Below are 12,546 nucleotides of genomic sequence, written 5' to 3'. Positions count from 1 at the left end.
TCCAAGACATTTACAATTGGCTGTTCGTAATGATGAAGAATTAAACAAACTTTTGAGCGGTGTAACCATTGCAGCTGGTGGTGTTTTGCCAAACATTCAAGCTGTCTTACTCCCAAAGAAGAACGACAAAGGACAGAAGAAGTAAACCGCTACACTCAGAAAACAACGGCTATTTTTATAGCCACACATCTTTAAAAAAACATTGTTTTTTTCACAAAACTATAACCTTAAAGTCTAATAGATAATCCATGCATACGCCTTGTCCTAAGTAACTCAAAGAAATTAAATAAAAAAATTTGATCACAACGTCAAAATAAATTGCACGTATTTGCACCTACTAATGTCTACGGCCATACCACGATGAACACACCCGTTCTCGTCTGATCACGGAAGTTAAGCATCGTCGGGCCGGGATAGTACTTGGATGGGGGACCGCCTGGGAACTCCCGGTGTCGTAGGCTTTTCATTTTCATTTGCTGTGATATATTTCTTGTTATAACAATTAAGGAACGTGGCGGTTGTTGAAAGTGTTTCCTATGACATTTTCCTACGACATTTTCAGGTGATAGTACGAGAAAAAAGAGCTTTCAAATGCATACAAACTCGATCTATTGCCGATCATCCAATAACCCTGACGGAATGGCAAATAAAATAAAATTCCGCCGCCTTCCGAGGACTTATATCGCAATCACGTTTCGTAACAGCCAAGCGAGGTTTTACCTTAGCGTTTAAGTCACCACCGACATTTGGCCGCGCAACTTTTCTAAGCTCATTCATTTTGACTTAAGGAGGGGGCGAGCGCGGACGCAGGCCCCCACTACCAGAAATTGTACGGTCGAGTTACTGACGTTTGCAGTAATCGCAGAGGTCAGCCCAAGCGTAGTGCAATGCAAGAGCCTCACTCTGGAAGAAAACCCTCATTGATCAGTCTTTACTTCCCCGTCAGGTAAGTATGAGTTGGAACTGCACCGTAGCATGAGGGTACCCTTCAAAGTTTGTTAATGCTTGTGGCTTGAGTGTGTTATAAACTGCCGTGTCGCGGGGCATAGGCTGTATTCTCCCCCAGTGTACGCGTTTTGTTCCCGCCGTAGACTATGCAGAGTGCCGTCGGAAAGAGGACTGCTATTATTCTTTTATTGCTTATGTGGGCCGCCATCGGTAATAGTGCAACACCAAGGCAACCCGTGGTCACGGCGTGAATGAATCCACCTCCATGACCCAAGGCCAAAAATCAGATTAATATACTGACCATTCAGAGAATGGCCTACCAGATATTAAACTGATAAGAACAGATACTACACTTGATCTTAGCCATTAGGCCGAGAAGCGATAAAGAACAAGCGTTGCCATGATAGGCATCGTCCACACACCGTAACTGCTTGTGGAGCATGTCACGTTACTGTAAAGCTTACAACTGTCACCGCGTACGGATGGACGGCGACATAGTAAAAATCACGGCTGTTGATTTAGCCGTAGGATGGAGAGCGACTGTAGCGAGTGGATGGTAACTTACATGAATGCTAACAAAGGCGACGATACTAAGTGCGTGATATTACTTTCCAATATGTCTGCGTACATTCCGTTTATCAACGCATTACGCCAGAACGTGCGCGCGCGTTACACAGTAGACCATGCAGCCGAAATGCGACAGTGCGACCCTGCCAGGAGTCGAACCTGGAATCCCCTGATTCGTAGTCAGATGCCTTATCCATTGGGCCACAGGGCCATGCTTATGACTTCGCCCCATCGTCATTTTGGCTTGCGCATTCGTTTTACTTACGACAGAATTCTTCGTGTTTGTAGCCATGAAAGAAAGGGACTTCTGTGAGTGAATTTTTTTACTGTGGTCTAATAAAAAAGTCGAAACGCAGTGCCCAATATATGAATTGCTCCTAATAGCCGGAAACAGGCCGTGTCGATGATGTAGGCCGACATACGCAACGCAAACCAAAGAACGCTTTATGAAAATCCTAACACGAGCGCGGAAGAAGCCCAAATTAACAGACTAGATGTAATGCTGAAGACCTCAAACTCCAGCAGCTTCTCTTGCAGACTATTGCGTCGTACTACAAATAAAAATTAACATGCTTTCGCATAGTCGCGGCACCCAAAACGGACATTATACGATGTACAGAAACACACATTTCTGTTTTCGCGCCAAATCAATTCCCGGGAGTGGTACTTTTACGTCCGCATACTTCGCACCGTCTTAAATTATATCTCATTTACACGGTAATGTTTAGTATACTTCTACTGTGATAACAAGCATCGTTTATCGTTGGATTGTTGTAAGAAAACATTAAAAATGAGTGAAGCAGCTTCTCCAAAGAAAATCGCACCCAAGAAGAAACCTGCTGCAAAGAAGACAGCTGATCACCCTAAATATGTGGACATGATCAAGGCTGCTATCGCTACCCTAAAGGAACGCGGTGGTTCATCTCGCCAAGCTATTACAAAATATATTCATGCAAATTACAAAGTTGCTGAAAACTCAGATCATCATCTGAAAATGGCTCTTAAACGAGGAGTAACATCAGGCGATTTGATTCAAACTAAAGGCACTGGTGCTTCTGGATCATTCAAGCTAGGTCAGGTAAAAAAAGAAAAACCTAAGAAAAAGGCCGCAGCAAAAAAGCCAACGGCAAAGAAGCCTACTGCAAAGAAAAGTACACCAAAAAAGAAGCCAGCAAAGAAGAGCACGCCAAAGAAAGCAGCAAAGAAGCCTGCCACAAAGAAAGCCTCGGCTAAGAAACCAGCAGCTAAGAAACCCACAAAGAAGCCTGTTGCTAAAAAACCTGCAGCAAAGAAGGTCAAAAAGACTCCCAAAAAGGCAGCAAAGAAGACCGCAAAAAAATAATTTGTGTGTATCTGGCTATTACATTAACAAACGGCTATTTTTATAGCCACACATTTACAAAAAAACATTATCTTGGTACAAAGTTAAACTTGTTTAAGTCACTTAAACAGTTAAAAAAGAGTAAATTTAAGATTAGATTCCCTAAGTTTAAGTATTTTCGTTTTTAAATTTCTTATTTTCTTGCTTTTACTTTTCTTGCCCTTCATATTTTTAACATTGTCAAACTTTATGTAGCATAAAATTTTTATGTAGCATAAAATTTAAACAGAAAGCAGGACAAAGTTTGATATAAAAAGCTAGCCGTAATATTTTTTATGGATGTGTGGCTATAAAAATAGCCGTTTTTTGTTTGGTAAGATGCTTAGGCACGTTCCCCACGAATTCTTCTTGCCAACTGGATGTCTTTAGGCATGATTGTAACTCGTTTTGCGTGAATGGCACACAAGTTAGTATCCTCGAACAAGCCAACAAGGTACGCTTCAGAAGCCTCTTGCAGAGCCATAACGGCTGTGCTCTGGAATCGCAGATCTGTTTTGAAGTCCTGAGCAATTTCTCGCACAAGACGCTGGAAAGGCAACTTGCGGATCAAGAGCTCGGTTGACTTCTGGTATCTTCTGATTTCTCTGAGAGCAACTGTACCAGGTCTGTAACGATGTGGTTTTTTCACTCCTCCAGTAGCTGGTGCGCTTTTCCTCGCAGCTTTAGTGGCGAGTTGTTTTCGTGGAGCCTTTCCTCCAGTAGATTTACGTGCAGTTTGCTTTGTACGAGCCATATTTTAAGAAGTCGATGTAGTACGGATACACAAGACGGTCTAAAATGCACTATCGCGCCAAAGTTTTATTTCTCATATTGATTGACAGCTAAGGTTCAAAACAAACCATTTGATTGGTGCTAAGAAAGTAATTTCTGATTGGCTGCATAATGACATTACGCTCATTACTTTAACATTTTTATAAAATCTGTGTTTTTTGGCTACGGGAAAACGGCTGTATCTTCTGATACACAAAAGCTTTTGACTTTTTTTTTTTTTAGTAAGTAGCAGAAGGTTTGGCGAATTCCAACGATGCCAAATTTATTGCCTTACTGAAACATTAAGACCACGAATTTTTAAAAAAACTACAGTTTTACTTAAAAAAATGTACAAAATGTTCGGAACATTTTGTAATGACGCAACTCTATTGGTTAATTAGGGTGTTTCCACGAGCAGTAGGTAATTTTATGGCCTCTTTTTAAAGCTGTCTGAATTCTGTTAACTCAAACGTTGTTTTTGTACTCGTTCTGTACGCAACTATATCAATATGTCTGGACGCGGAAAAGGAGGTAAAGGATTGGGAAAAGGAGGTGCTAAACGTCACCGAAAAATTCTTCGTGATAACATTCAGGGAATCACAAAACCTGCTATTCGGCGTCTTGCTCGACGAGGTGGTGTCAAACGTATCTCTGGCCTTATCTATGAGGAAACCAGAGGTGTACTGAAGGTTTTCTTAGAGAATGTTATTCGTGATGCTGTAACCTACACAGAGCACGCTAAACGCAAGACCGTTACCGCTATGGATGTTGTTTATGCCTTAAAACGTCAAGGAAGAACTCTTTACGGATTCGGAGGTTAAGCGTTGTCATTGCTCAACAAAAACGGCTATTTTTATAGCCACAAATCTTTTAAAACATTACTTTGTGCACGCTTCCAAATTACACAATGTGTAAAGTCTTGTCACAGTTACATTTATTGCTATACGATACTATGTCATATATGACACAAAAAAAATTTAGAAATACTTTGTAGGGTTAATTTGCCTGGGAGTGTTTCCGTGAAAAGCTGGGTTAAGTTAAATGTAAGCAATAACATGGATCAATGTACTTGTCTTTTCTGCAAGTACAGCTAATAATACGTATGAAAAGTGAAGCTAATCCACACACACATGGGGAAGTATTTTAAATGTAGGCTAGTGTTCTTAAGCACATTATTTAGAAGTTTTATTAACTTCGGTTAACTTGTAGTGACGCCAAGTAAATGTTTTTTTAAAGATGTGTGGTCTTAAAAAAGACCGTTTGTGTTTGGTAGACGTTGGTTTACTTGCTGCTTGTGTATTTTGTGACGGCTTTTGTTCCTTCACTGACTGCGTGTTTTGCAAGTTCTCCAGGCAAGAGAAGACGTACTGCGGTTTGAATTTCACGAGAAGAGATGGTCGACTTTTTGTTTTGAAGAGCCAAACGCGAAGCTTCGGAAGCAATGCGCTCAAAGATGTCGTTGACAAATGAGTTCATGATGCTCATAGCTTTGCTTGAAACTCCGACATCTGGGTGAACTTGTTTCAAAACATTGTAGATGTAAATAGCATAACTTTCCTTTCTCTTTCTCTTGCGTTTCTTTTCACCAGTTCCACCAATCTTTCCTCCTTTTTTGCCGGCTCTTTTTTCACCTTTCTTGGCTACTTTAGGTGCCTGTTTTCCTCCTTTAGCTGCTGCGTCAGACATGGTTAAAAATTTTTGCTACTTAACTTGTAAATAAGCATTAAACTGCAAGTCAAAACTTTTTGTTTATAAGTAAAAAAATCGGATCGAATTCGATCCGAAAACGCCGATACGCAATTTAATTGGTTAAAAAAAAAATCTTTTGTTTAATACTTAATTATGATTGGTTAAAAAAACATGATTTCGATCCTATTTTTATGATGAAAAAACGAGTAAAGTTTATTTCGTTAACACTTACGTTAAATATTCGTACGTTTTTGTATTAACTTACAAATCAAATCGCAGTTATGTCTGGACGTGGAAAAGGTGGAAAAGCTAAGGCTAAAGCCAAGACAAGATCCTCAAGAGCTGGACTTCAATTTCCAGTCGGTAGAGTGCATAGATTCCTTCGTAGAGGGCACTATGCTAACCGAATTGGATCTGGAGCACCAGTTTACTTAGCAGCCGTCTTGGAATATTTATCTGCTGAGATATTGGAGTTGGCTGGTAACGCAGCAAGAGACAACAAAAAAGCTAGGATTATTCCAAGACATTTACAATTGGCTGTTCGTAATGATGAAGAATTAAACAAACTTTTGAGCGGTGTAACCATTGCAGCTGGTGGTGTTTTGCCAAACATTCAAGCTGTCTTACTCCCAAAGAAGAACGACAAAGGACAGAAGAAGTAAACCGCTACACTCAGAAAACAACGGCTATTTTTATAGCCACACATCTTTAAAAAAACATTGTTTTTTTCACAAAACTATAACCTTAAAGTCTAATAGATAATCCATGCATACGCCTTGTCCTAAGTAACTCAAAGAAATTAAATAAAAAAATTTGATCACAACGTCAAAATAAATTGCACGTATTTGCACCTACTAATGTCTACGGCCATACCACGATGAACACACCCGTTCTCGTCTGATCACGGAAGTTAAGCATCGTCGGGCCGGGATAGTACTTGGATGGGGGACCGCCTGGGAACTCCCGGTGTCGTAGGCTTTTCATTTTCATTTGCTGTGATATATTTCTTGTTATAACAATTAAGGAACGTGGCGGTTGTTGAAAGTGTTTCCTATGACATTTTCCTACGACATTTTCAGGTGATAGTACGAGAAAAAAGAGCTTTCAAATGCATACAAACTCGATCTATTGCCGATCATCCAATAACCCTGACGGAATGGCAAATAAAATAAAATTCCGCCGCCTTCCGAGGACTTATATCGCAATCACGTTTCGTAACAGCCAAGCGAGGTTTTACCTTAGCGTTTAAGTCACCACCGACATTTGGCCGCGCAACTTTTCTAAGCTCATTCATTTTGACTTAAGGAGGGGGCGAGCGCGGACGCAGGCCCCCACTACCAGAAATTGTACGGTCGAGTTACTGACGTTTGCAGTAATCGCAGAGGTCAGCCCAAGCGTAGTGCAATGCAAGAGCCTCACTCTGGAAGAAAACCCTCATTGATCAGTCTTTACTTCCCCGTCAGGTAAGTATGAGTTGGAACTGCACCGTAGCATGAGGGTACCCTTCAAAGTTTGTTAATGCTTGTGGCTTGAGTGTGTTATAAACTGCCGTGTCGCGGGGCATAGGCTGTATTCTCCCCCAGTGTACGCGTTTTGTTCCCGCCGTAGACTATGCAGAGTGCCGTCGGAAAGAGGACTGCTATTATTCTTTTATTGCTTATGTGGGCCGCCATCGGTAATAGTGCAACACCAAGGCAACCCGTGGTCACGGCGTGAATGAATCCACCTCCATGACCCAAGGCCAAAAATCAGATTAATATACTGACCATTCAGAGAATGGCCTACCAGATATTAAACTGATAAGAACAGATACTACACTTGATCTTAGCCATTAGGCCGAGAAGCGATAAAGAACAAGCGTTGCCATGATAGGCATCGTCCACACACCGTAACTGCTTGTGGAGCATGTCACGTTACTGTAAAGCTTACAACTGTCACCGCGTACGGATGGACGGCGACATAGTAAAAATCACGGCTGTTGATTTAGCCGTAGGATGGAGAGCGACTGTAGCGAGTGGATGGTAACTTACATGAATGCTAACAAAGGCGACGATACTAAGTGCGTGATATTACTTTCCAATATGTCTGCGTACATTCCGTTTATCAACGCATTACGCCAGAACGTGCGCGCGCGTTACACAGTAGACCATGCAGCCGAAATGCGACAGTGCGACCCTGCCAGGAGTCGAACCTGGAATCCCCTGATTCGTAGTCAGATGCCTTATCCATTGGGCCACAGGGCCATGCTTATGACTTCGCCCCATCGTCATTTTGGCTTGCGCATTCGTTTTACTTACGACAGAATTCTTCGTGTTTGTAGCCATGAAAGAAAGGGACTTCTGTGAGTGAATTTTTTTACTGTGGTCTAATAAAAAAGTCGAAACGCAGTGCCCAATATATGAATTGCTCCTAATAGCCGGAAACAGGCCGTGTCGATGATGTAGGCCGACATACGCAACGCAAACCAAAGAACGCTTTATGAAAATCCTAACACGAGCGCGGAAGAAGCCCAAATTAACAGACTAGATGTAATGCTGAAGACCTCAAACTCCAGCAGCTTCTCTTGCAGACTATTGCGTCGTACTACAAATAAAAATTAACATGCTTTCGCATAGTCGCGGCACCCAAAACGGACATTATACGATGTACAGAAACACACATTTCTGTTTTCGCGCCAAATCAATTCCCGGGAGTGGTACTTTTACGTCCGCATACTTCGCACCGTCTTAAATTATATCTCATTTACACGGTAATGTTTAGTATACTTCTACTGTGATAACAAGCATCGTTTATCGTTGGATTGTTGTAAGAAAACATTAAAAATGAGTGAAGCAGCTTCTCCAAAGAAAATCGCACCCTAAGAAGAAACCTGCTGCAAAGAAGACAGCTGATCACCCTAAATATGTGGACATGATCAAGGCTGCTATCGCTACCCTAAAGGAACGCGGTGGTTCATCTCGCCAAGCTATTACAAAATATATTCATGCAAATTACAAAGTTGCTGAAAACTCAGATCATCATCTGAAAATGGCTCTTAAACGAGGAGTAACATCAGGCGATTTGATTCAAACTAAAGGCACTGGTGCTTCTGGATCATTCAAGCTAGGTCAGGTAAAAAAAGAAAAACCTAAGAAAAAGGCCGCAGCAAAAAAGCCAACGGCAAAGAAGCCTACTGCAAAGAAAAGTACACCAAAAAAGAAGCCAGCAAAGAAGAGCACGCCAAAGAAAGCAGCAAAGAAGCCTGCCACAAAGAAAGCCTCGGCTAAGAAACCAGCAGCTAAGAAACCCACAAAGAAGCCTGTTGCTAAAAAACCTGCAGCAAAGAAGGTCAAAAAGACTCCCAAAAAGGCAGCAAAGAAGACCGCAAAAAAATAATTTGTGTGTATCTGGCTATTACATTAACAAACGGCTATTTTTATAGCCACACATTTACAAAAAAACATTATCTTGGTACAAAGTTAAACTTGTTTAAGTCACTTAAACAGTTAAAAAAGAGTAAATTTAAGATTAGATTCCCTAAGTTTAAGTATTTTCGTTTTTAAATTTCTTATTTTCTTGCTTTTACTTTTCTTGCCCTTCATATTTTTAACATTGTCAAACTTTATGTAGCATAAAATTTTTATGTAGCATAAAATTTAAACAGAAAGCAGGACAAAGTTTGATATAAAAAGCTAGCCGTAATATTTTTTATGGATGTGTGGCTATAAAAATAGCCGTTTTTTGTTTGGTAAGATGCTTAGGCACGTTCCCCACGAATTCTTCTTGCCAACTGGATGTCTTTAGGCATGATTGTAACTCGTTTTGCGTGAATGGCACACAAGTTAGTATCCTCGAACAAGCCAACAAGGTACGCTTCAGAAGCCTCTTGCAGAGCCATAACGGCTGTGCTCTGGAATCGCAGATCTGTTTTGAAGTCCTGAGCAATTTCTCGCACAAGACGCTGGAAAGGCAACTTGCGGATCAAGAGCTCGGTTGACTTCTGGTATCTTCTGATTTCTCTGAGAGCAACTGTACCAGGTCTGTAACGATGTGGTTTTTTCACTCCTCCAGTAGCTGGTGCGCTTTTCCTCGCAGCTTTAGTGGCGAGTTGTTTTCGTGGAGCCTTTCCTCCAGTAGATTTACGTGCAGTTTGCTTTGTACGAGCCATATTTTAAGAAGTCGATGTAGTACGGATACACAAGACGGTCTAAAATGCACTATCGCGCCAAAGTTTTATTTCTCATATTGATTGACAGCTAAGGTTCAAAACAAACCATTTGATTGGTGCTAAGAAAGTAATTTCTGATTGGCTGCATAATGACATTACGCTCATTACTTTAACATTTTTATAAAATCTGTGTTTTTTGGCTACGGGAAAACGGCTGTATCTTCTGATACACAAAAGCTTTTGACTTTTTTTTTTTTTAGTAAGTAGCAGAAGGTTTGGCGAATTCCAACGATGCCAAATTTATTGCCTTACTGAAACATTAAGACCACGAATTTTTAAAAAAACTACAGTTTTACTTAAAAAAATGTACAAAATGTTCGGAACATTTTGTAATGACGCAACTCTATTGGTTAATTAGGGTGTTTCCACGAGCAGTAGGTAATTTTATGGCCTCTTTTTAAAGCTGTCTGAATTCTGTTAACTCAAACGTTGTTTTTGTACTCGTTCTGTACGCAACTATATCAATATGTCTGGACGCGGAAAAGGAGGTAAAGGATTGGGAAAAGGAGGTGCTAAACGTCACCGAAAAATTCTTCGTGATAACATTCAGGGAATCACAAAACCTGCTATTCGGCGTCTTGCTCGACGAGGTGGTGTCAAACGTATCTCTGGCCTTATCTATGAGGAAACCAGAGGTGTACTGAAGGTTTTCTTAGAGAATGTTATTCGTGATGCTGTAACCTACACAGAGCACGCTAAACGCAAGACCGTTACCGCTATGGATGTTGTTTATGCCTTAAAACGTCAAGGAAGAACTCTTTACGGATTCGGAGGTTAAGCGTTGTCATTGCTCAACAAAAACGGCTATTTTTATAGCCACAAATCTTTTAAAACATTACTTTGTGCACGCTTCCAAATTACACAATGTGTAAAGTCTTGTCACAGTTACATTTATTGCTATACGATACTATGTCATATATGACACAAAAAAAATTTAGAAATACTTTGTAGGGTTAATTTGCCTGGGAGTGTTTCCGTGAAAAGCTGGGTTAAGTTAAATGTAAGCAATAACATGGATCAATGTACTTGTCTTTTCTGCAAGTACAGCTAATAATACGTATGAAAAGTGAAGCTAATCCACACACACATGGGGAAGTATTTTAAATGTAGGCTAGTGTTCTTAAGCACATTATTTAGAAGTTTTATTAACTTCGGTTAACTTGTAGTGACGCCAAGTAAATGTTTTTTTAAAGATGTGTGGTCTTAAAAAAGACCGTTTGTGTTTGGTAGACGTTGGTTTACTTGCTGCTTGTGTATTTTGTGACGGCTTTTGTTCCTTCACTGACTGCGTGTTTTGCAAGTTCTCCAGGCAAGAGAAGACGTACTGCGGTTTGAATTTCACGAGAAGAGATGGTCGACTTTTTGTTTTGAAGAGCCAAACGCGAAGCTTCGGAAGCAATGCGCTCAAAGATGTCGTTGACAAATGAGTTCATGATGCTCATAGCTTTGCTTGAAACTCCGACATCTGGGTGAACTTGTTTCAAAACATTGTAGATGTAAATAGCATAACTTTCCTTTCTCTTTCTCTTGCGTTTCTTTTCACCAGTTCCACCAATCTTTCCTCCTTTTTTGCCGGCTCTTTTTTCACCTTTCTTGGCTACTTTAGGTGCCTGTTTTCCTCCTTTAGCTGCTGCGTCAGACATGGTTAAAAATTTTTGCTACTTAACTTGTAAATAAGCATTAAACTGCAAGTCAAAACTTTTTGTTTATAAGTAAAAAAATCGGATCGAATTCGATCCGAAAACGCCGATACGCAATTTAATTGGTTAAAAAAAAAATCTTTTGTTTAATACTTAATTATGATTGGTTAAAAAAACATGATTTCGATCCTATTTTTATGATGAAAAAACGAGTAAAGTTTATTTCGTTAACACTTACGTTAAATATTCGTACGTTTTTGTATTAACTTACAAATCAAATCGCAGTTATGTCTGGACGTGGAAAAGGTGGAAAAGCTAAGGCTAAAGCCAAGACAAGATCCTCAAGAGCTGGACTTCAATTTCCAGTCGGTAGAGTGCATAGATTCCTTCGTAGAGGGCACTATGCTAACCGAATTGGATCTGGAGCACCAGTTTACTTAGCAGCCGTCTTGGAATATTTATCTGCTGAGATATTGGAGTTGGCTGGTAACGCAGCAAGAGACAACAAAAAAGCTAGGATTATTCCAAGACATTTACAATTGGCTGTTCGTAATGATGAAGAATTAAACAAACTTTTGAGCGGTGTAACCATTGCAGCTGGTGGTGTTTTGCCAAACATTCAAGCTGTCTTACTCCCAAAGAAGAACGACAAAGGACAGAAGAAGTAAACCGCTACACTCAGAAAACAACGGCTATTTTTATAGCCACACATCTTTAAAAAAACATTGTTTTTTTCACAAAACTATAACCTTAAAGTCTAATAGATAATCCATGCATACGCCTTGTCCTAAGTAACTCAAAGAAATTAAATAAAAAAATTTGATCACAACGTCAAAATAAATTGCACGTATTTGCACCTACTAATGTCTACGGCCATACCACGATGAACACACCCGTTCTCGTCTGATCACGGAAGTTAAGCATCGTCGGGCCGGGATAGTACTTGGATGGGGGACCGCCTGGGAACTCCCGGTGTCGTAGGCTTTTCATTTTCATTTGCTGTGATATATTTCTTGTTATAACAATTAAGGAACGTGGCGGTTGTTGAAAGTGTTTCCTATGACATTTTCCTACGACATTTTCAGGTGATAGTACGAGAAAAAAGAGCTTTCAAATGCATACAAACTCGATCTATTGCCGATCATCCAATAACCCTGACGGAATGGCAAATAAAATAAAATTCCGCCGCCTTCCGAGGACTTATATCGCAATCACGTTTCGTAACAGCCAAGCGAGGTTTTACCTTAGCGTTTAAGTCACCACCGACATTTGGCCGCGCAACTTTTCTAAGCTCATTCATTTTGACTTAAGGAGGGGGCGAGCGCGGACGCAGGCCCCCACTACCAGAAATTGTACGGTCGAGT

At 40.5% G+C, this 12,546-nt stretch overlaps 1 protein-coding gene and 7 non-coding genes across 8 annotated transcripts in view; 3 read left to right on the top strand and 5 right to left on the bottom strand.

Annotated features, from left to right (window-relative positions):
- Positions 1-12,546, bottom strand: part of LOC130657762 (histone H2A-beta, sperm) — a 198,997-nt gene that overhangs the window by 13,250 nt on the left and 173,201 nt on the right. The window lies entirely within an intron of this gene.
- LOC130659745 (5S ribosomal RNA) lies at positions 343-461 on the top strand. Its single transcript, XR_008986949.1, has one exon. It is a non-coding gene; the product is annotated as a 5S ribosomal RNA (ribosomal RNA).
- Positions 790-954, bottom strand: LOC130659628 (U1 spliceosomal RNA). The gene has a single exon (XR_008986833.1). It is a non-coding gene; the product is annotated as a U1 spliceosomal RNA (small nuclear RNA).
- LOC130660683 (U2 spliceosomal RNA) lies at positions 1,140-1,331 on the bottom strand. The gene has a single exon (XR_008987881.1). It is a non-coding gene; the product is annotated as a U2 spliceosomal RNA (small nuclear RNA).
- On the top strand, positions 6,195-6,313 carry LOC130659732 (5S ribosomal RNA). The gene has a single exon (XR_008986937.1). It is a non-coding gene; the product is annotated as a 5S ribosomal RNA (ribosomal RNA).
- LOC130659627 (U1 spliceosomal RNA) lies at positions 6,642-6,806 on the bottom strand. The gene has a single exon (XR_008986831.1). It is a non-coding gene; the product is annotated as a U1 spliceosomal RNA (small nuclear RNA).
- Positions 6,992-7,183, bottom strand: LOC130660682 (U2 spliceosomal RNA). Its single transcript, XR_008987880.1, has one exon. It is a non-coding gene; the product is annotated as a U2 spliceosomal RNA (small nuclear RNA).
- Positions 12,048-12,166, top strand: LOC130659720 (5S ribosomal RNA). The gene has a single exon (XR_008986925.1). It is a non-coding gene; the product is annotated as a 5S ribosomal RNA (ribosomal RNA).

This window comes from Hydractinia symbiolongicarpus, chromosome 9 (genome assembly GCF_029227915.1).
Source record: "Hydractinia symbiolongicarpus strain clone_291-10 chromosome 9, HSymV2.1, whole genome shotgun sequence".
Lineage (NCBI taxonomy): Eukaryota > Metazoa > Cnidaria > Hydrozoa > Anthoathecata > Hydractiniidae > Hydractinia > Hydractinia symbiolongicarpus.
The sequence above is the reverse complement of the archived record's forward strand: the minus strand, read 5'-3'. Positions and strand labels throughout refer to the sequence as shown.